The sequence below is a fragment of the Aethina tumida genome, chromosome 2, assembly GCF_024364675.1.
Source record: "Aethina tumida isolate Nest 87 chromosome 2, icAetTumi1.1, whole genome shotgun sequence".
NCBI lineage: Eukaryota > Metazoa > Arthropoda > Insecta > Coleoptera > Nitidulidae > Aethina > Aethina tumida.
In genome coordinates this window covers 7,660,399-7,686,424 of record NC_065436.1, presented here as the reverse complement: position 1 = coordinate 7,686,424, position 26,026 = coordinate 7,660,399, and the positions used below count along the sequence as shown (strand labels likewise).

General features: G+C 25.4%; 2 non-coding genes across 2 annotated transcripts; both read left to right on the top strand.

Annotated features, from left to right (window-relative positions):
- Positions 1 to 8,253: 8,253 nt before the first annotated feature.
- Trnaq-cug (transfer RNA glutamine (anticodon CUG)) lies at positions 8,254 to 8,325 on the top strand. The gene has a single exon. It is a non-coding gene; the product is annotated as a tRNA-Gln (tRNA).
- A 744-nt stretch (positions 8,326 to 9,069) lies between these two features.
- Trnaq-uug (transfer RNA glutamine (anticodon UUG)) lies at positions 9,070 to 9,141 on the top strand. Its single transcript has one exon. It is a non-coding gene; the product is annotated as a tRNA-Gln (tRNA).
- Positions 9,142 to 26,026: the final 16,885 nt, after the last annotated feature.

Sequence of the window (26,026 nt, the reverse complement as noted above, 5' to 3'; positions counted from 1 at the left end):
TATACTGATCAAATTATATTTATAAAATTTGATTTATTTATAATTATAATTATAAATTTTAACATTTTGTCAGTAACGTATAATATTAATTGTTATTTTATTGAAAATGTTAAAAAAAATTCTTAAGAATATATAAAAATGTAAATTTGATTATCGAAAAAATATATATTTAATAGATATTAAATAAAATATTTTAAAAAAATATAGAGAAATAATTTAAATTTTAACTCAGAAGAATTAAAATTAATTCATGATGATTAAATTTTTGACTTTTTTTAAATAATTTTATAACAATATTTATCGTTTTCAGAGAAGTGTATGATCTGTAAATTTTAATATGTGTAAATTAATATTTGTTACAATATTTCTACTAATTTATGTATAAATATAAATGTTAACAATTTCTATTTTTTAAAAATATATATTGATTAAAATATATTTTAATTATTAATATAAATTTTGAGATTGAAAATGTTAAATAAGAAAATGTAAATATATCTAAGAATATTTATTTTAATAAATTCAAAAACATAAATAAATTATTAAATTTTCCAACTATAAAAAAAATTGTTAAGAATCTTACTTTTGTTTATTTAGATTAGAATTATTTAACAATTTTTATAAATATGTATAAATATATATTAAATTATAGTATATACAATAATAATTATAAATTTTAACATTAAGAAAAAAATTGTTAAAAATCTAGTAAAATGTAAATTTGTTTATTTAGTTTGGGAGATACTTAACAAATTGTATAAATATATACTGATTAAATTATATTTTAATTATAATTATAAAATTTAACATTTTGTCAATTATTAACAAACATTTTGTCAAATATTAATGTAAAAGTCTGATATAAATACTCATAAAGTATATTTATCTAACAAAAATTGTTTAATGCTAATTCTAATACTAAAAAATTTGAATCAGCTGAAAAAATACTTTTAATAAAACTCAATTAAACAAATATATATATATATATATATATATATATATATATATATATATATATATATATATTATAATTTTTTAAGTTAGAAATCGAAACGGTAATTATTTTTGATAAATATAATTTATATTTGTGTAATTTTATTAGACTTTTTTCATAATTAACAACAAAAGATGGGTGATTTGCAAAAATATAATAACAGGAAATTAAATGCTCCTTTTTCTAATACCACATATGAGACTTAATATAATAGTTATATTAAATATTCGAAATTAATATAATTGAAAAAAATCTGGTATAAATACTTATAAATTATATTTGTCTATTGTAGATTATCTTATGAAACAGCTTATTACAGTTACCAAGAAAAACATTTTTATTAAGAAAGTAATTGAAATAAAAATAAGTTCCTATAATTATTAATATTCTGTTTAATTGTTAATTAATTTTTACAATAATATAACATACAAATAAATTTTAATATCTATAAAATAGGTCAGTACAAAATTAAATTTTGATACTTAATATAACATAATTTTTAGAATAAAAATAACTTTAAATCAGTTTATTACAATTGAAAAAATAATATTTTCATTAAGAATTTAATTATACAAATAAATAAATATTCTTATAATTTTTAATACTACACTCAATAATTAATCTTCATAATGTACCTTAATATTATATTACTGAGATAAAAAAATAAAAATGTTGAATTTTTCAAGTTTGAAAGAGTTTAAATTTATTTATTCTCTTATTCTTAATATATATTGACACTAACTATATATGTGTATATTTTTAACGATAACCATTGAACGTTTAAGTATTTAATAACTAATTGGTGTACATTTACAGAGTGGACACAACATTAAGAAATTTCATCATTTCCACATCACAAACACAACTAAAGAACTTCTTTTGTCAGAAGCGAGAGGTTACAGCTACGGTCGAGTATTTAAGTAGTTAAAGTCGTGGGAAGGCAAATATAGAACTTTGTCTTTGATGGGCCCACTCTAGAGTGAATGTTTATCACTACGATAATTGGTCAGGTGTGGCTTGTACACACTACTATTATACCACATGACAACTTATTTAAAAAAACTCGACCAACACCGGCTTTGTTCCATGCTAAGTATTAAATTCAACCTTTCCGTTCATTTGGATGTTGTATTAAGATGTTTGGCAGTTCTTCACTTAGAAGTGCTTTTTTAGTTACACCATGATGTCATAAGTATATTCAAATATATTTAAATAATATATAAAAACTTTTATAAGTGCTGAAATAAATTTGGCAAGCTCAAAAATGGCCCCACTAATTTTATAATATTGAACATTTGGCAACCTCCAAAGTATGCTTCATACTTCTCACACCCATCCCATAAATTTCATACTGAATTAATGAACATATTTAAATTTTTTCCATTAAAAGAAAAACCAAACACACCGACTGCGGGTTGTGAATCATTGGTACATCCATTAACTATACACAACGAAGATAATGATATACGCTATTATTGAATTAATTGCAATGCATTTATTAGTCATAAAAAATATTAGTCATCCAACAAATATGGCAACCACTAAACAATTAAATTTTTTTTATGTCGTTAATTAATTCGCAATGATAGACATGTGTGTGATTATAATAATTACATACATAAATTGCAGTCCTCCCGTTTAAAACTTTTAAACGGGAGTGCCAAAAGTGTTAATAATGTTAATAGAAATATATATTTATCGAACATCAAAGCATTTATTAATCTTTAATTAATACCTCCTTTGCTTTGAAGAAAACAGTTATAGCTTTTCACTATATTTAATGAGTTAAATATTGTAATTCAATTGTTATTAATTAATTATAGTTATATGAAGTTTTTTTAAGTTTTAATAGATTGTTGAATTTCATCAAGTGGTCAATGATAAAGCAGTAATTACTCATTTTTATGATTTATAATAATTAGCTAATGATTAGAAAATGTAAAGATTTCTTCGTATTCTTTATTCCTGAACATTACAACATGGAATTGGAACTAGAAGCTGAATTAATTCTGAAGAATTAATCTGTTCCAGCAAATCCTTTATGTTGTCCATGGTCTAGATGAAGTGCCAATCAAGCACAATAAAATTTTAGCATGTTATTTACATGTAATTCAATTATCACACGTTTCCGTTGGGGAACAATTTAAAACATCACGTAGATCGATCGAGAGAGGCCTTTGACAATTTAAGTACCTACGTCAGGACGGACCTCTCTGATTTGCATACTTCATATCTATCCCACGGATTCAGTCACCTGGATGTGTATAGTCTATATATTTTTACCACTTATCCATTAAATAATCGCATAACCCCAACTATTTGCATATTGGCATACAATGCATTTCATGGGTCTGTTCGTAACAGAAGAATATTAATCAAATTCTAACATGGAGGTCTAGATACCAGTTTGTTTGATTTTATTTTTGTTTTTCTAATCACAATTTTAGTCGACCTTTTAATCCAATAGGAATGTAGTAAAAATACCAATGTCTTTGAAATGTATTTTTTTAACTCAATAGAATTAAAATAAAATTTTAATTAAAATTTTTTATTTAATAGGCAAAAAGTCGATTTTTAGTAGTTTAAAGATTTCTTTAGTTTAAATAAATATTCAGGGTGATTACCTGACTGATTCATTAGAGGTTTATGAAAAAGTAAAAGCTGTATTTCTCTGCAGTTTTCTCATTGGAATTTGAATATTTTTGCTACTTTCGTTTATTTTTTTGAGTTTAATTTATTTAAACAACAAAACAAAAGAGTAGCAATTAACATCTATAAATAAATATTAAATTATTAACATTTTTCCCATTTTAAAACGTCAGTAACTTTGTTATGAACACCATTTTCTATTGATGAGGTGTAACTTATTCAAAAAATGTGAAGAAAATGATCACTCTACTCGTAAATATTGTCACACGTGTGATCAAATGGTTTTACATGTTTATTTATTTATTTTAATTTCATAAAAGTTTATTTTTGTAGTGTTGTAGATATCAAATTATACATATTCATGTTATTTGTCAAATGTGAAATTTGAACCATTCAAAATACGTCTGTGATGATATGAAAAATTTTGCTATTTAAAATTGGAAAGTAATCGACATTTAAAGTGGTAAAAAGTAGACAGAATAACAAATATTCTATTTCAGTAAATATTTATTTTATTTATCAAGATTTCGAATTATTAAATACAAAATACATTTTAAATTTTAAATTACATTACATTTTACATTTTACATTTTACATTTTACATTTTACATTTTACATTTTACATTTTACATTTTACATTTTACATTTTACATTTTACATTTTACATTTTACATTTTACATTTTACATTTTACATTTTACATTTTACATTTTACATTTTACATTTTACATTTTACATTTTACATTTTACATTTTACATTTTACATTTTACATTTTACATTTTACATTTTACATTTTACATTTTACATTTTACATTTTACATTTTACATTTTACATTTTACATTTTACATTTTACATTTTACATTTTACATTTTACATTTTACATTTTACATTTTACATTTTACATTTTACATTTTACATTTTACATTTTACATTTTACATTTTACATTTTACATTTTACATTTTACATTTTACATTTTACATTTTACATTTTACATTTTACATTTTACATTTTACATTTTACATTTTACATTTTACATTTTACATTTTACATTTTACATTTTACATTTTACATTTTACATTTTACATTTTACATTTTGTTTCTAAAAAACTACGAAATAAATAACTTCGATTGTTTGTGTTGATACTATAGTATTTTTCGGACATGTTTTAATGTTCTAACTTTTTTGGCTTCTCTAATTTGTTACAATTTTTAGCTTTTTACACAACTTACACAGATGACCTCCTTAAATAAAATAATATAAAATTTGTATTATAAATTACAAATATTATTATACTTATGTAATAAACGAATTGAATTTTTTTAATAATAGAAACATTATTATTTTATTTGTATGAATATAATATTTTGCATTGACAAAAATTAAAATATTTTAAACAATATATTAGAATATTTCAATAATTCACTAAAGAACGTAATAAATTATTAACTACCACATTGACAAAGATTTACTACTCACCTACCTAAAAATTAAATGACTAATTGAATACAGATATATGTAATTAAGAAAGTTATTGCGTCTTTATAAGTGTTGAATACATTATTAATTTCTATAATTACTTTGGAATTGAAGACAAACGACAAATAATAATTTTTATAAAACAAATATTCCTTAAACATACACACGTACATAGCAAATATAAATTTATTGGTAATGCTTGTTTGAAAACAACACCGTATGTAATTATCAAATACTAAATTCTTGATAACTCATTTAATTAAAATAATCAATTAAGTACAGGTTGAATCGTAAGCACATGAAAGCTGTGATAACTAATTATTTACATTTAATGTAATAGAAGAATATTAATCAAATTGGATGGATTTCTACCTGTCTGTTTGGCTTTATTTCTTTTCCTTATTAGGGTTTCAAAAGAAGTGACACCAATGTTATGAAAACTAAATTGGTATAGTTTTTATGCCGAAAACTTTTTTATTACTTTTAATAGTTTTATTTACACAAACAGGATAAAAATGGTAGTAAAATCAGTTCTGTAAATGGAATGGGAGATATAAGGATTAAAAGTGAATGAGGAAAAAATTGGTATGTTTTAACATTTTATTAACTGTTACATTTAAGTAGTAATCAATATTTGATTATTAATTTTAATATCATATTTTGTAAATAATTTATTGATGTAAAAACCTATTCATAAATATTAATTAACTGTATTAGGGCTAAGATCCGTTCTTGACAATAGATAGGAAAAACCCGAAATTATGTTAATTGGTTAAACTTACCATTAAAATCTGCTTTTACAATAACGAACGTAAATCCCCATCATAAATATCAATATATACTATTCAGTAGAACATCACAATCAGTTTGGTAACTTAAAGAAGTGTACTAGTGTATCTAGTTAATAGAGAAGGAAGATATTGACAAAATATTTTATGAGGTATCATCGGCCATCATCAGCCAATTAATAGTGGTGTTTTCTATAAGTCAAAGGTATAATCAAATTTCATCAATGAAACGACTACCCAAAATCCTACCCAGACTTGTGTTGGACTTTCACCAATAATTTATATCTAATTTGATAAAAACCAATCAGAAAAACTTCAGAGCTGTAAAGCTTCAACCTCCTTAATCACTCCCACGATGAAGTTATCAATAAAGCCCCTGAGATGTGGTTCATTCATTCATGCATTCGAAAATAATACATATTCTGGACTACGTAGGTAATTATGTTTGCCAAAATATTTTTCTTTTAAGTTCATAGCACTATTACACATGACATCCATGTCAAATTTCAGGTCATAAATGTCATGAATGTTTGAGTTACTCTTAGTATTGTACGACACAAAAAGTGAATTATCGGATTTTTAGAATGTCCGAAAATATTCAACGGAATGTAATTAAATAACCGCTGCGAAAACATTGAGAATGCAAAGGGTTTTCAAAGATCAAGCTCAATCAAAAACAACAATATTTGATTATTACAAAATATTCAAAAATGGAAAACAACGCATTGAAAACGAAGAGCATCACGTCAGTCAAAAAAAGGAATTGGTGCTTAAAAACCATCAATTAACAATAAGCGATCTTGTTGATTATGTTGGCATATCAAAAGAATGCTATTTTCAAGAATGTTTTGGGCGTCAGGAGCATCAAATCTGGATTAGTGCCGAAAATACTGAATTTTTTAACGTGACTTTTTTGCCAAAAATGTGACAAATATCATTCCACAACCACTTGATTCAGCTCCTAAATGACTTCTGACAGAAGATAAACGAAATTAAAATCAGTTTTGTTATTTTAGTGGTAAATTCTTTTCGAGGGGTTTATGCTTTTTTAATATAAGGATAAAAACAAACAATCATTTTTATATAATTCACCATTCTAAAAATTATTACGGATTAAACTATTTATTGTTTATGTTTGTTTGAATAATATTTTAAAAAAATGCTTAACTAATATATAAATTTAATATAAATTTGTGACAATATCCAATTATTTTATTATTTAGGCCTATTTATCTGATTTTGTCAAAACAAGTACAACGAAAGCATTTGCATTAGACACAATTTTAAACAATAGTAACAACATTCCAATTGTGCTATAAATTTGTAAAATATTGACTATAATAATAATTATTTTTAGTATTTATTAACCGAAAAAGATCGAATAACTAATTGAATACTGTTATAAGGTGATTAAGAAAATTATTGCGTCTCTCTAAGTAATTATGTTCAAGACATTATAAATGACTACAATTAATTTTGACAAACGGCAAATTATAATTTTTATACACATATATTGCTTATTATTGTTGGTAATTGTGAACACATCGTAAATATATTTATTGACAAACCTTATTTGAAAATAACACCGAATATAGTTACTGACATTTCTTACTTATTGCTTATTTTTTTATATTTCAATTAATTATGTATGGGATAAAGAGGGATATGAATGTTGTATATTAGAAAGAAAATAACATATTTATTTTGTAATGCTGCTTCAAGTACGAAAATTAAATTACATTATTTAGTTTCATAAAAAACAACATTTCGGAGTATACTTTTAAATTTATACTTATATACAAACAATAGTTGATGCACAAATTGAATTACTATTATATATAATATTATTTAATAATAATGGGATATCGTTTAATCTTGTCTGAATGATTCCAATGTTCCCTTATATCAATTATATCATTTAATATATAATAAATTTGATATTATTATATATTTAATAAATTTTAATGAACTTTAATTTATCTTAATATAAAAATAAGTTTGCGACCATTCCTCTTATAATCAAATTAATTTGTAATGTCTTTATAAATGTATGTCAATAATAATACTGATAATTTTTTCATTTATATTAACCGCCAAACGTTTCTTGTCGTAAATAATTAATAATAATAATCAGTGACGCTCACGATAATGTAATAGTAATTTCCAATAAAATGACAGAAATTCTTACACCCTTACATTACCTAATGTGCTTATGTACTATATCTGTACATAAAATCAATCAAACGGATCCTTCCCAATGGTTGAATAAATTTGTCTAATAGAAAATTCCAGAAGGGAATAATTTTTATCCCAGTTTTCATCCACCTATAATATTCAGTATAAGGTCCCATGGTGTAATGGTTAGCACTCTGGACTCTGAATCCAGCGATCCGAGTTCAAATCTCGGTGGGACCTGTCATATTTTTGTCCTGAAATATGACATACTACTTAATTGTAAGTTGCTTTAAAGAAAACTTTTTCAGAATAAATAATTTATTACATATTTTTTTACTAATTTACTTTTGTAATACAAAAATTAAAACAACAACAATAATAAAATTTTAGACAATTATTTTGACCTAAATATGAATATTTTATAACTGACACTGTCCAAATATTATGTAATTATAATTCTTTTATCAAATTTTGAATGTCAATTGATAAATAAAATTAACCGGTGAACTAAAGCTAAAAAATTGTATTAACTAAATATAATAATTATCATAAATTCAATAATAGACTTTCTCTATTTTCTTCCCTAATTATACCACAAACATATATTAATAACTTGAATAACTAAAGGAACTAAAAATATTTACTTTTTTAAATTTAAACCCATATTTTAAATATGTGCTTCAAACTAAAGCTAAAAAAATTGTATTAACTAAATGTAATAATTACCATAAATTCAATAATAGGCTTTCTCCATTTTGTTCCTTAATTATACCACAAACATATATTAATAACTAGAATAACTAAAGTATCTAAAAATATTTACTTTTTTAAATTTAAACTCACATTTTAAATGTGTGCTTTGATAATTAAGCATTATTAGCGAATTTGTCGAAGTTATTATTCAAACGTCTAAAAATAATTTGTCCCCTTTAATTTTATCAAATCAGCCTTCCAAAATTTCGTTACTTTCAAATTTTTTCATAAGGTTCCATGGTGTAATGGTTAGCACTCTGGACTTTGAATCCAGCGATCCGAGTTCAAATCTCGGTGGAACCTAATTTTAACTTTTTATCTTTTAATTATAAAAGGAGCATATTTTATCAAATAAACTTTTGTTTTTAATATAATTAACTGATTAATAACAACCATATTTCATAAATATTACAATACAGTTGTAAAATAGGTTTTATTGAGATAACAGTTGTGGTTATTTCCAATTTAGTTTTTCCTTAGGCAACTAATTTTCTAAAATCATTACAAAATTATTATTTTTTTATGGCGGTGGACTTAAGTACATATTATCAATTGATATGTTTGTAGATTTGCTGGTTAAATTAAACTAATAGATACTTACAATCCAAAGAGAGTGGCAATGAGCAACCACAAAATTTTAGTTATTTTAATATATAGATCCACAAGATAATATTTTTTATCCCAAACTACTTACTACTGAAACAACCTTTCATATTTATTGAACATATAATCAATTAATTGAGAATTTTCTCATCGACAATAGTACTTTCATATTTCGACAATCTTTGGTCAAGTAAATACACCAAGCTCTGATAATCTCGTGTAACATATTAATTTGCTTAATCACAATCAATAACTTTTACTGTTGAATGAAACAGGAAACGCATAAGACAATGTTCCCACGAAATAGGAGCGGAGAAATTTTGCACGTTGCCTTCACAGGAAGGCGTTCACATATTTACTGAATATTTTCAGACTAACGTTTCGTTATAAATTGTTTTATTTGTCCTAATAACTAATATGAAATGAATATCATACAGTTTTATTAATTAATTTTGATTATTTAATCCAATTATAATCCTTTGTGCCACTGAAATATACCAACCAATATACAGTGGTGTTCAGATAATAACACAAAATTTAATACTAAATATTTTTTAATATATTTGATATAAGGATAATTCAAAATTTACTTAGTAAGTATATTAAATCTATTTCAATATTCTTCGTTTTTTTGGGCATTTAGTAAAAATTTATTCTTAACAGGATTTATAGTATTTTACTGAAAAACTCACTTTCAAAGAAATATTGATAACGTTATTAAAAACCTAAATTGCTCCTCAAGAATGGTTTACAATGTTACTAACAAATATGAAACAATAAACAAATACAAATACAATAATAAAATATCGCAACAAAAAATAAACTCCTTTTATAGACAGATAAATTAGAGGAATCAGTGATCAATCTAGATGTATTTTAGTAAAGGAGTAATTGGTACCAAAAGTGGAGTGATTAATAAAAAAGGTCTAACATTACCATGCAAATAAAAGTTTGAATCCTAGATACACTACAAGATCTTTGAAACACAGTGGAGAAATCGTTATGGCTTGGGGTTGTACCATTATAGAAAATTATTGGTAACATGAACCGTTTCATGTATTGAGATATCATGAGAGACGTAATAGAACCATAATTTACCAGTTACATGGATTTTTATGCATGATAATGATCCAAAGCATGCGCCCAAAGTTGTTCAAAATTGGTTAAAACATGAAGTTCTAGATAGTCCACCATACATTTCGGATCTAAAGCCAATTGAAAACTTATGGAAAGCTATATGAAGACCAATTTAAGTGAAGTGTGGTTAATTAATTGAAGAGTTATAGTTAGTTATTATTTAATTTGAATCATCTACAGGTTACGTAAATAATCGAGATATCCAACAAAATATTAACAATTTTTTTAAGTCATCCTTGTCCTTTTGCCTGTTGGTACTATTTGCATTTTATTTTGTTTCAATGAAAATGTTAAATTTGAATTCAAACTAAGTGTTGCGGTAGCTCTAATTTCTAATGAATCATCAACATTCACAATTTTATAATGTCAAATTAAATAATTTTTACATTACTTAATACTAATTATAATTAGTTATAATGTAAACGTACTGTAATTATATGCGGTAAAAACGTTCTTTGTTATTTCATATTTGCCATTTTTAGTATAAAAAATCTTTGTAATGTGTTTTGTTTTCACTGAAACAAACTTTGTACCTTCTACAAATTAAAAAAGGCGTTGTGTAATCTTTTCCTTAGCCAGGAGAGTCACACTTTCTTTGTACCTACCTTTGTATCTATAATTAGTATATTTGTTAATGTCCTGATAATCTGATTTCCAATCCATATTTTCGTATTATGAACTCCTATTATAAATCAGAATTTTATATAAAATATCTGAAGTTGTCAACACACAAGTAAGTACTGACGCACAGCTTTATATTTGAACAAAAGTAACAAAGAAATCTTATTGAGTTTTATTTGTACGATAGAGAAGCTTCTATGAACTCCTATTATAAATCAGAATTTTATATAAAATATCTGAAGTTGTCGACACACAAGTAAGTACTGACACACAGCTTTATATTTGAACAGAAGTAGCAAAGAAGTCTAATTGATTTTTATTTGTACTATAGAAAAGCTTCTATGAACTCCTGTTATAAATCAGAATTTTATATAATAATAATATTTGTACGATAGAAAAACAAAAAACTTAGATGTGGTACCTGTTTCAAGAAATTTTGTTTTTCTATTTATGTATATAGTATAAACTTTAAAACACCCTCGTACATGATTTTTAAAAAGTGTGTAAACAAAATTTTTAGTTTTTTGATTATTTGAAATGTACAGGTCCTAATTTTTTACTTTTAATGCAGGATAATATACGACCACATAGACCCCATGTTGTCCCCATTATCTATGGCTATGGCCTGGCCAGCTCGCAGTCCAGATGTTAACCCGGTAGAACATATCTGGGACATTCTTGGGAGATGTATAAGGGACCATTCTAATTGTCCAAATAACTTAGAGGATGTGGAACATCTTCTACTTAAAATTTGATAGAATTTGGACCAAAATGAAATTTTGAGTATGAACTGAAGATGTGAGGCTGTCAATCGTAGTAAAGGTGAAAATATCCCGTATTAAGTACAAATTTTTATTTTTTATAAACAACGAATTTTGTTTTTTAGAAAAACAATATCTTTAAAGAGATTTTGTAACGATTATAAATAAAATCCTATTTTTAAATTAATATTCAAAGAGTACATGTTTATTTTTCCTATTTTCAGAAATTATTAATAATAATCGATGATTATTGGTTAAATTCTTGAAACAGTTTAGTTTTATTACAATGGAAGTTGAATAATCTTTCAGTACTAGTATAGTTATTTAGGACTTACATTTTCTTACATATCACACATACACAATCTTACACTTTCCATATCCATTTTATATAAGATTGAATTCTTTAGTACTACCTAAAGGCACAACATGAATAATGGAATAAAAAGTATGTTATAATTATTTTAAATAAAATATAATATATTTTGAATACATTTTATTAAATAAATAACAACAGTTGGTAAATTGGTACTACTATCAATATTGATATCTGGATGCTATTTTTGTATGTGTATATATAGTGTTAAATTTTGTATTTCCTCTTCTTTAAATGGGCACATCCTGTGGAATATTAAGTAAATAATAATTATCATTTAATCATCATTCAATATTTAATGTAGTGCAAATGTAAGAGTATATTTGTATGAATGTATCACAAATTCTAATTCGAAACCATTTACATTTAGATCTAATTTATGACCCCCATTGACACAAAAACCCATAATTTGATGTAACATCCCACAGAAAATATGTGCGGTGCATGTCAATTGATAAATTATTTCTATAAAACTATTCATTAATCGTCAAACTTTTTCATCAATTCTGATAAGTACTTTTGCTGTCGCCTTTTAAATCAAGATAACCGGCCAGATACATGTTCTGTTAGAAAAACAAGTGTGTTCAACGTTTAACAAATCATTATTTCAACTAGACAAAGATAAGTAATCACCAACATGAAATTGTTATAGTTATATGGTAGTACTATCTGAACCAATTATAGGTTGCTGAAGTAACAAAGGTTTGTAGAGCAATAAATAACTTTTTAGGTAGCCAGTCGTAATATTATTGACTCATAAACAACTGATTAAAGTCTAAGGCACTTAAAAATTTGTCATAAAACGTAATTGGGTTTACGGTAGACAAAGTACGGCCTGTATTAATTGTATGGTATTGTATCATTTTAATCCTGAATAAATGCTCAAAATGTAAGTCCTAAATAACCATACTAGTACTAAAATATATGATGTTATTAATCATCTTGCATTTTAATAAAACTGTTCCAAGACTTTAACCAATAATAATCGATTATTATTAATAATTTTTAAAACTAGGAAAAATAAACATATGTATGTACTCTTTGAACATTTATTTAAAAATAGATTTTTTTTAGGTGGTGCGTTAATTTCTTGGAACAGGTACCACATCATCAGCAAAAACTTGCTTTTCTATCGTTCAAATAAAAAGCTGTGCGTCAGTACTTGTGTCGACAACTTCAGATATTTTATATAAAATTCTGATTTATAACAGTAGTTCATAGAAGCTTTTCTATCGAACAAATAAAACTCAATAAGACATCTTTGTTACTTCTGTTCAAATAAAAAGTTGTGTGTCAGTACTTACTTGTGTGTCGATAACTTCAGATATTTTATATAAAATTCTGATTTATAACGGGAGTTCATAGAAACTTTTCTATCGAACAAATAAAACTCAATAAGACATCTTTGTTACTTCTGTTCAAATAAAAAGTTGTGTGTCAGTACTTACTTGTGTGTCGATAACTTCAGATATTTTATATAAAATTCTGATTTATAACGGGAGTTCATAGAAGCTTTTCTATCGAACAAATAAAATTCAATAAGACTTATTTGTTACTTCTGTTAAAATAAAAAGCTGTGCGTCAGTACTTACTTTTATGTCGACAACTTTAGATATTTTATATAAAATTCTGATTTATAACAGGAGTTCATAGAAGCTTTTCTATCGTGCAAATAAAACTTAATAAGACTTCTTTGTTACTTCTGTTCAAATAAAAAGCTGTACGTCAGTACTTACTTGTGTGTCGACAACTTCAGATATTTTATATAAAATTCTGATTTATAACAGGAGTACATAGAAACTTCTCTATCGTACAAATAAAACTCAATAAGACTTATTTGTTACTTCTGTTCAAATAAAAGGCTATGCGACAGTACTTACTTGGATGTCGTCAACCTCAGATATTTTATATAAAATTCTGATTTATAACAGGAGTTCATAAAAGCTTTTCTATCGTACAAATAAAACACAATAAGACTTCTTTGTTACTTTTGTACAAATAAAAAGCTATGCATCAGTACTTACTTGTGTGTCGATAACTTCTGATATTTTATATAAAATTCTGATTTATAACGGGAATTCATAGAAGCTTTTCTATCGAACAAATAAAACTCAATAAGACTTCTTTCTTACTTTTGTTCAAATAAAAAGCTGTGCGTCAGTACTTACTTTTGTGTCGACAACTTCAGATATTTTATATACAATTCTGATTTATAATAGGAGTTCATAGAAGCTTCTCTATCGTACAAATAAAACTCAATAAGATTTCTTTGTTACTTTTGTTCAAATATAAAGCTGTGCGTCAGTACTTACTTGTATGTTGATAACTTCAGACAACAGGAGTTCATAGAAGCTTTTCTATCGTGCAAATAAAACTTAATAAGACTTCTTTGTTACTTCTGTTCAAATAAAAAGCTGTACGTCAGTACTTACTTGTGTGTCGACAACTTCAGATATTTTATATAAAATTCTGATTTATAACAGGAGTACATAGAAGCTTCTCTATCGTACAAATAAAACTCAATAAGACTTCTTTGTTACTTCTGTTCAAATAAAAAACTGTGTGTCCGTATTTAGTTGTGTGTCGACAACTTCAGATACAAATAAAACTCAATTAGACTTCTTTGTTACTTCTGTTCAAATAAAATGTTGTGCGTCAGTACTTACTTTTGTGTCGACAACTTCAGATATTTTATATAAAATTCTGATTTATAACGAGAGTTCATAGAAGCTTTTCTATCGTACAAATAAAACTCAATTAGAATTCTTTGTTACTTCTGTTCAAATAAAAAACTGTGCGTGAGTACTTACTGGGGTGTCTACAACTTCAGATATTTTATATAAAATTCTGATTTATAACAGGAATTCATAGAAGCTTTTCTATCGTATAAATAAAACTCAGTAAGACTTCTTTGTTACTTCTGTTCAAATAAAAAGCTGTGCGTCAGTACTTACATGTGTGTCGACAATTTCAGATATTTTATATAAAATTCTGATTTATAACGGGAGTTCATAGAAACTTTTCTATCGAACAAATAAAACTCAATAAGACATCTTTGTTACTTCTGTTCAAATAAAAAGCTGTGTGTCAGTACTTACTTTTGTGTCGACAACTTCAGATATTTTATATAAAATTCTGATTTATAACAGTAGTTCATAGATTTTATATAAATTTCTGATTTATAACAGGAGTTCATAGAAGCTTTTCTATCGTGCAAATAAAACTTAATAAGACTTCTTTGTTACTTCTGTTCAAATAAAAAGCTGTGCGTCAGTACTTACTTTTGTGTCGACAACTTCAGATATTTTATATAAAATTCTGATTTATAACAGTAGTTCATAGAAGCTTTTCTATCATACAAATAAAACACAATAAGACTTCTTTGTTACTTTTGTACAAATAAAAAGCTATGCATCAGTACTTACTTGTGTGTCGATAACTTCAGATATTTTATATAAAATTCTGATTTATAACGGGAGTTCATAGAAGCTTTTCTATCGTGCAAATAAAACTTAATAAGACTTCCTTGTTACTTCAGTTCAAATAAAAAGCTGTACGTCAGTACTTACTTGTGTGTCGACAACTTCAGATATTTTATATAAAATTCTGATTTATAACGGGAGTTCATAGAAGCTTTTCTATCGAACAAATAAAACTCAATAAGACATCTTTGTTACTTCTGTTCAAATAAAAAGTTGTGTGTCAGTACTTACTTGTGTGTCGATAACTTCAGATATTTTATATAAAATTCTGATTTATAACGGGAGTTCATAGAAGCTTTTCTATCGAACAAATAAAACTCAATAAGACTTCTTTGTTACTTCTGTTCAAATAAAAAGCTGTGCGTCAGTACTTACTTTTATGTCGACAACTTTAGATATTTTATATAAAATTCTGATTTATAACAGGAGTTCATAGAAGCTTTTCTATCGTGCAAATAAAACTTAATAAGACTTCTTTGTTACTTCTGTTCAAATAAAAAGCTGTACGTCAGTACTTACTTGTGTGTCGACAACTTCAGATATTTTATATAAAATTCTGATTTATAACAGGAGTACATAGAAACTTCTCTATCGTACAAATAAAACTCAATAAGACTTCTTTGTTACTTCTGTTCAAATAAAAAGCTGTGCGTCCGTACTTAGTTGTGTGTCGACAACTTCAGATACAAATAAAACTCAATTAGAATTCTTTGTTACTTCTGATCAAATAAAAAGCTGTGCGACAGTACTTACTTGTGTGTCGACAACTTCAGATATTTTATATAAAATTCTGATTTATAACAGTAGTTCATAGAAGCTTTTCTATCAAACAAATAAAACTCAATAAGACATCTTTGTTACTTCTGTTCAAATAAAAAGTTGTGTGTCAGTACTTACTTTTGTGTCGACAACTTCAGATATTTTATATAAAATTCTGATTTATAACAGTAGTTCATAGATTTTATATAAAATTCTGATTTATAACGAGAGTTCATAGAAGCTTTTCTATCGTACAAATAAAACTCAATTAGACTTCTTTCTTACTTCTGTTCAAATAAAAAGCTGTGCATCAGTACTTACTTTTGTGTCGACAACTTCAGATATTTTATATAAAATTCTGATTTATAATAGGAGTTCATAGAAGCTTCTCTATCGTACAAATAAAACTCAATTAGACTTCTTTGTTACTTCTGTTCAAATAAAAAGTTGTGCGTCAGTACTTACTTTTGTGTCGACAACTTCAGATATTTTATATAAAATTCTGATTTATAACGAGAGTTCATAGAAGCTTTTCTATCGTACAAATAAAACTCAATTAGACTTCTTTCTTACTTCTGTTCAAATAAAAAGCTGTGCATCAGTACTTACTTTTGTGTCGACAACTTCAGATATTTTATATAAAATTCTGATTTATAATAGGAGTTCATAGAAGCTTCTCTACCGTACAAATAAAACTCAATAAGACTTCTTTGTTACTTCTGTTCAAATAAAAAGCTGTACGTCAGTACTTACTTTTGTGTCGACAACTTCAGATATTTTATATAAAATTCTGATTTATAACGGGAGTTCATAGAAGCTTTTCTATCGAACAAATAAAACTCAATAAGACATCTTTGTTACTTCTGTTCAAATAAAAAGTTGTGTGTCAGTACTTACTTGTGTGTCGATAACTTCAGATATTTTATATAAAATTCTGATTTATAACGGGAGTTCATAGAAGCTTTTCTATCGAACAAATAAAACTCAATAAGACTTCTTTGTTACTTCTGTTCAAATAAAAAGCTGTGCGTCAGTACTTACTTTTATGTCGACAACTTTAGATATTTTATATAAAATTCTGATTTATAACAGGAGTTCATAGAAGCTTTTCTATCGTGCAAATAAAACTTAATAAGACTTCTTTGTTACTTCTGTTCAAATAAAAAGCTGTACGTCAGTACTTACTTGTGTGTCGACAACTTCAGATATTTTATATAAAATTCTGATTTATAACGGGAGTACATAGAAACTTCTCTATCGTACAAATAAAACTCAATAAGACTTCTTTGTTACTTCTGTTCAAATAAAAAGCTGTGCGTCCGTACTTAGTTGTGTGTCGACAACTTCAGATACAAATAAAACTCAATTAGAATTCTTTGTTACTTCTGATCAAATAAAAAGCTGTGCGACAGTACTTACTTGTGTGTCGACAACTTCAGATATTTTATATAAAATTCTGATTTATAATAAGAGTTCATAGAAGCTTCTCTATCGTACAAATAAAACACCATAAGACTTCTTTGTTACTTCTGTTCAAATAAAAAGCTGTACGTCAGTACTTACTTTTGTGTCGACAACTTCAGATACTTTATATAAAATTCTGATTTATTACAGAAGTTCATAGAAGCTTTTCTATCGTACAAATAAAACTCAACTAGACTTCTTTGTTACTTCTGTTCAAATAAAAAGCTGTGCATCAATACTTACTTGTGTACTTCAGATATCTTATATAAAATTCTGATTTATAACACGAGTTCATAATACGAAAATATGGATTGGAAATCAGTTTATTAGTACATTAACAAATATACTATTAATATAATAGGTACAACGAAAGTCTGTCTCTCCTGGCTAAGGAAAATATTACACAATGCCTTTTTAATTTGTGGAAGGTACAAAGTTTGTTTCAGTGAAAACAAAACACATTACAAAGATTTTTTATACTAAAAATGGCAAACATGAAATAACAAAGAACGTTTCTACCGCATATAATTACAGTACGACCACATTATACGTAATTATAATTAGTATTAAGTAACATAGAAATATTTAATTTGGCATTATAAAATTGTGAATGTTGATGTTTCATTAGAAATTAGAACTGCCGCAACTCTTAGTTTGAATCCAAATCAATTGAACATTTTCATTGAAACAAAATAAAATGCAAATAGTACCAACACAATAGAGAAAAGTAGGCAAAAGGACAAGCCACGAGCGTACAGACTGTTATATTGTTATGCATGAAAAATCGATCTGGAAATATTCGTTACATAGTTAATTCAGGTGTTTGAGTGGCGATTACGTGTGTCGCATACACCCACTTCTTTGTCACCAGAATGGGATGCGCCCATTGTAATGGCACGCAACGTGTAATTTGAAGAGGCATTGAATATATGGGGAAAGTTAGAAGCGAGGTCGACCGATCGCGGTTTTACACCAAAGAAACGTACTCATGTGGGCCGCATAGCATTCCATCACTTTGACACCGCCTTACAAACACTACATGTTGCACGACTGTACTTTTTACTTTTGAATTTGTTACACGAAAGGACTAACTGAACCCTTCGGATGTAATTGCACAGTAGGGTATGTTAAAGCACCTGTCTAATATTAAACTTTCTAAAACTCTAGAAGAAAACTGTCGGTCATTTTTATGATCTATTTTTATAAACATGTAAAAAAGTTATATATAATATCGAAATTATTTTTATTCAAATTTTACTTTAGTCATTTATTATAAACTTTTTAGAGGTTATTGATGACTTTTTTACTCAATTAACTTTTAATATTGTTCTGTACCTTTGGAAATAATCATGATCATGAAAAAGTTGGACCATCAAGAAATTGAGTTATTTAATAAATAATAAGGATGAATATATATTTTTTAAAATATATCACTCATACATCACTATATACTATTATATTTTATTTAATCTTTTAAATAGGAATCCAAAGTACTTTTTTATGGGGGTTTGAATTCTGTCTACAAAATATTTATCATATATACATACTAAATTCCATAATAATCGTGATTTAAAACATTAAAGGAGGCATATTGCATATTTTTTGTAGATTTCACTGTCTTTTTCCTAAAAATCAAAAAAATCTTATGCTTTTCCTCCCTCTTAGATTAACTTTCTTTTTTATTTAATTTTTTTAATTCCGATATTCTGGTTATTTCATCAACACATCTTATTATTAAGATTTTTACTTCCTTTCAAGTTTTTTGAAAGATTTTTCAAAAGTCTGCGTTAGTAATGATATTTTACATTTGTATGATACTTTAATCAACTCTAATGACATATTTGGTGGAAAAGATAAGTTTGTAAATATTAATTTAAAAATTTCTCAAAAAATTTATTTATAATTTGGAAGAAATTTGAGTTCTTATTCATATTTTTCCTATAACTGAGTAAATATTTATTGAAAATAAGTATTTTTATTTTAGTAAAATAATTTATTATTTTTATTTGTCGAACTTAGATAAATGAAACCATGATTTAGCTTGAAAAAATTTGACTTATTAACACTTCAAATAACTACATAAACTATAAAATGAGTATGAATTCATTTAATTGGATATTTCCAATACACATTACACAAACATGTGTTTGAATACATTTCTAAAACGTCTGTTAATATTGATTGATGTGAATTCTTGTTATAATTTTCAAAAAAGTTCATTTAAATGCTACATATTCTATTTTATCTTTTAGATAGGAATGCAAACTGTTTAAGGAATTTCCAACTCATTTCTCCAACAAATATGCAGAGCTGAACAATATCTTCTTCTGAAGGATTCTGGAGTAGCAATGAGATCACTGATAAAAATTATTAAAGGGGCCGTATTGTATTTTTTTGTAAAACGAAGAAATTTCATGATTTTCCCCTTTTTTAGAATTTTAGACAAAATCACTTTTCTTAACAGTTGGAAATTGTTTTAATTTTAACCCAGTCTATTAATGTGAACTTTTATATACCTTTTAATCTTTTGAAAGATTTTTTTCAAAATTCTGCGGCGGTAATCGCATTTCACATTTTATATGAGACCTTCACTAAGTAGTTGAAACTCTGCTCACATATTTGTTGAAAAAAGATAAATTTGATTAATATTTATTTAGAGATTTTCTCCAAAATTCATTTATAATTGTCAAAAAACTCGTGTTATCATAATTCAAGTATCCAATTAAAAATTCTCACGTTTTTTTTTCTTGTAATTAATTGTTAAAATTAGTATCTATTGGAAATAAAAGTTACTTTTAATAAAATAATTCTAATAATTTTATTTTAAACTTGTCGAATTTGGACAAATGAATTCATGTCTTATTGACACACACATCGACAGTTACTAAATAAACTACAAAATAAGTATGAATTCATTTAATTGAATATTTCTAATACAAATTACACAAACATTTGTTTGAATACATTTTTGAAATGTTTGTTAATATTGTTGACGAAAATTCTTGTAATTATTTTCAAAAAAGTTCAATTAAAAGCTGTATATTTTATTTTATCTTTTAAATAGAAATGCAAAATGTTTAAAGATTCATTCATTTGAAGATTTCTGCACTTCTGCTTATAAAATATTCCTCCAACGTCTCACCATCGGTGTATATCGATATTGTCTAAATATGAGAATTCAAAATCAATTATATAGAACTGAAAAATGTCTTCTTCTGAAGGAAATTTTGGAGTAGCAATGTGATCACTGATAAAAATTTTTAAATATATTATTGTACATTTAAATCAAAGAAATTTTATTATTTTCCCCTTTTTTAGAAGTTTAGACAAAGTCACTTTTTTTAAACAATTGGAAATTGTTCTAATTATAACATCAAAATTCCTTGCTATGATTATCTCATCAAGCCAATCCATTAAAGTGACACGAACTTTTATATTCCTTTCAAGTCTTTTGAAAGATATTTTCAAAATTCTACGATGGTAATGGCATTTCACATTTTATATGACACCTTGACTAAGTAACTGTGATCACATATTTGTTAAAAAAAGATAAATTCGAGTTATCATAATTACAGTTTTCAATTATAAATTATCACGTTTTTTATTTTTTCCTGTAATTGTTATAATTAGTACCTATTGAAAATAAAAGTTACTTTTAATAAAATAATTCTAATACTTTTATTTTAAACTTGTTGAACTTAGACAAATGAAACCATGAAACCATCTTTAGACACTTCAAGTTACTAAATAAAGTATAAAATATCTATGAATTCATTTAATTGAATATTTCTCTTACTCATTATCCAAATATATATTTGAATACAATTTTGAAATGTCTGTTAATCTTGATGATTGATTTTTGTTACAATTTTCAAAAATTTTCATTTAAAAAAATATTTAAATAATTTCTAACTCATTCATTTGAAGATTGCTGCTGCACTTCAGCTTATAAAATATGCATATAAAATTAATAATATTAACATAATTATTCTTACATTTTCCATTTAATTTTTCCTATTTTCTATTAAAAATAAAAGTTACTTTTAGTAAAATAATATATTTTTTTTATTTTAAGCTTGTCGAACTTGGACGACTAAAACCTTAACTTATCTTGAAAAAGTTAACACTTAAAATTACTAAATATTTTATAAAATAAGTATGAATTCATTTAATTGAAGACTTTCAACACACACTGTACAAACATGTGTTTAAATATATTTTTAAAATTTGTTAATATTGATTCTTGTCATAATTTTCAAAAAACTCCATTTAATATATTTTATTGTATCTTTTAAATGCAAAATGTTTAAGCAATTTCCAACCCATTCTTTTGAAGATGGCTGCACTTCTGCCTATAAGATATTCTTCCATCTTCGTAGAATCGGGGTCATCAGTATTATCGAAATATGAGGTTTAGAAATTAATCATGCAGAGCTGAACAACATCTTCTTCTGCAGGAACTTCTGAAAAAAAAATCAAATTTCTATATAAAAATTCTCCGTAATAAATTACATTTTTTCTTCAATTGAGTTATGAAGCAACTGGAAATGAAAGTTACTTTTAGCAAAAGTAGACTATAAAAAATGTTATTGGAAATAATTGATTCAGAATTTTTTTGAGGATAACATTATTTTAATTGGGCTAAGTATTTTATAAAAATAATCTAAAAAAAATTAAACCAAAAAATAACTTTATTTTGATACTTTAATAAATTAAGAAAAGAGAAGAAGAAGAAATGTTTTTGTGTGTACTTGAATACAAAAAATCGAATGCCAGTGACTAATTGTTTTTTACTTGATGACACGGTGGTATGACAGCAACGGCAATAACCTCAAAACTGATTATAATTACTCGATTATCTCTCGAATAGCTGCCTAACTGTATTGTCTGTTAATCTACATGGGTATATGGCCACCAATTAATTTTCATTAATAGCCCGTGTACAAAACAAATTATCAAAAGTCGCCCACATCACAATTTATTATTATTTTGTTAATTAGTGTTACAAAATGCCACTCTGAAAAAATAACAAAGAAATAATGATTGAGTGTTTTTTTATTAAACTTTATACTTTATTCTTATTGTGTTCATGTGTATAGATGATTGAATACAAAAAAAAAATACCAAACCTATGATTCGTTCTATTATTCATTGTTTGGAGTTGCGTCATAGGCGTAGGTATTATACGATGTTATTTGAAATGAAACATTTTATAGTATTTCTCCAAAAATATTAAAGAGAAAATTACCACTATTGTAAAAGAATATACTTCAACAAATTTTATTACCAGTTCAATAACACTGAATTTTTAGTCCTCAATAAAATAATTTATTGGAATGTTTAACCGATTTCGTTGAGAAAGGCACGTAGGCCATTTGTGAGTTACCAAAAAATTAACCATCCTCAGTATAATTCACTTATAAATCCTTCGAAATGGTTTACAATTTTTTAAAATAAAACTATGTTATTTACATTGGGACCACAATTGTTTGTTGGTGTCACAAATAATTTTATGAAGTAGTGAGTCAGTAATTTAATTTGTTTACATAAAATTTTAAAATCATAAATTTATTTTTTTGTTGTTCAAATTCGTTAGTAATATTCTCTAAATAAACTATTTTTAGCTATAGTATTATTCACATATTCATTAGAATTCTATATTAATTAACTTGACTAATTTAACAGTGCAGTTATTTCATTTATAAATCTTCAAACGTTTTGTATCAAATCAATTGCAATTGATCACATTTCGAATTTAAATTGTTTGTAGAGGTTTCTCTTTTTAAATTATCAATTCAATTTCGACTTTTCAGGGAAAAAATCTAATGACGATTTTAGTTGAAATTTTTATTAAATATCTTTAAAATATTTCAATTATAAAAAAATAATTAATATTGAAAAACTTACACATTAATTTTTAGTTCATTTAAAGATAGAATGATAATATCTTTAACGAGTTATTAAAATTGTTATTATTTAATTATTGTCATATCTAAAAAATATAGTTAAAAATAATTATCTTTTTCTTGGTAGTTAGTTTTAAAGTACTCTTTTATCTACCTAGCTTCTAGGATCATGTGGTTTGAGTACAATGAATAAGCAACTCTATGTAAACTTTATGGTACCTTTTTATTACAAATTTGTTTAATAAAATTTGAATTATAAACCTTTAGAAAATTTTAAATAAATTGAGGTTGTTTTAAATGTTTCATAAACAAATAATTATTCATACTTATGTTAACTTAACCTAATAAAATTTAATATTATTATAATTAATGGATACAATGGATTATTGTAAAATTCATATTCCAGTTATTAAAAAAAATAGTAAATTATATGTGAGACATTTTATAAAAATGACTGATGCTCAGTAAATAATCAAGTGAAAATCTTTGAATTCGTTTTTATACGTATTCGTAGTAAATAAATTCTTCGGATATCTTAACCAGAAAAAATGTAAAAATACTGTTAATTTTCCTACATGGATATCATTATTTGAATTATTTTAAAAATGCCTTGACAAGAAATCGAGAAATCTTTTAGTCGAATCCCTGGAAATGCCGATTATGAAGAGTACTGAGAAACAATAGCTATTAGAAAGTAGGCATTTTTGTAATTGTATTTGTGAAAAGTGAACATTGACGGCTTATATACATACATGTATTGTAGTAAAATATAAACAATTATGTAATTCTTCCACATTTAAAAATATCTTAAAACTTATCACAATCATAATTAATTAAATAAGCATTACTATGAGTGACTTGGAACTTCCAAATATCTTTGGCTAGCTTCAAGAGTAAAAAAAAAATAATTCATAAGGCCACAACACTTTCTCAAGCACCTAATCAATAATAATATTCCAAAGTTATTTAAAATTATTAAATATTATTATGTAATATACAAGGTGCTTCTAAAATAGATGGTCAAAATTTAGTTAGAAAAAATTAAAAAAATCTAAATATTTATTTCTCTTGTACCTAAAATATAAAATTCAAAAATTGTTTTTTTTTTCTTATATCGGGTGTCAACGAATCCATTAGACAAGGCATAACTTCCGAAACACTCGGTATATCAAGATGATATCTGGTATAGATAGATATTGTGGAGAGAGGCAAGTTTTGGCATATTTTTCACTTTTCGGTCACATCCGGTTTCACCGGAAATGGTTCTGTTTTCGAATTTTTATATGGATTTTTGGATTTCTGAGACAATTCTCGATCAGACTGTGACTTAACTTGATTTTCTAAAGCCATTTCAGTATTCAGTATTTCTTTTCAAACTAATCACTGATTTTTTTTTAATGACACAGTCTGATCCAATATTTCCGTAACCCTTTGTCCAACCGTGTTAAAATTTGGTATAAATTATCTTAAAAAGTTTGCCTACAACTTAATGTGATAAATTTTATCTATAATGACATAATAGAGCAGATTCTGAGGAGTATTTCCTTTTTCTCGCCCTATTTTCATATTATTTGAACACTTTAGAAGAAAAAAGTACTCTTGATTTATATTGATTATCACAGTCGTTCTTAAGTTTGAAGACATTACGTGAAAATTAAATCTCGACTATCTGAAAAACGGTTGTGATAGTCAAAATTAATCAAGAGAATTTTTTTTTCTTCCAAATTGTGTAAAAGACATGAAAAGTTTAAAAAAAAATAAAAAATATTCAGAGGCGTCGAAAGTAGGGCAAGAAAAAAAGTAGGACCCCCCGAATTTACACCACTGTATGTATATATGGAACAATATGGAAAAAGTTTATTACAATGAATGTACTTCAAGATAATACATGCCAAATTTGAAATATTAGAAAGAAACAATTTCTGTGCTTTTTCGAGACAATATTTTGAAAAAAAAATATTATTTAGACTAGAAATAAAGAATTATTATTTATATGTTTTAACTGGTCCCAAATTTTGACCTGTTATTTCAGAAACACCTTGTATATCTTGAATGATTCATTATTATCAATACTTTTCTAAA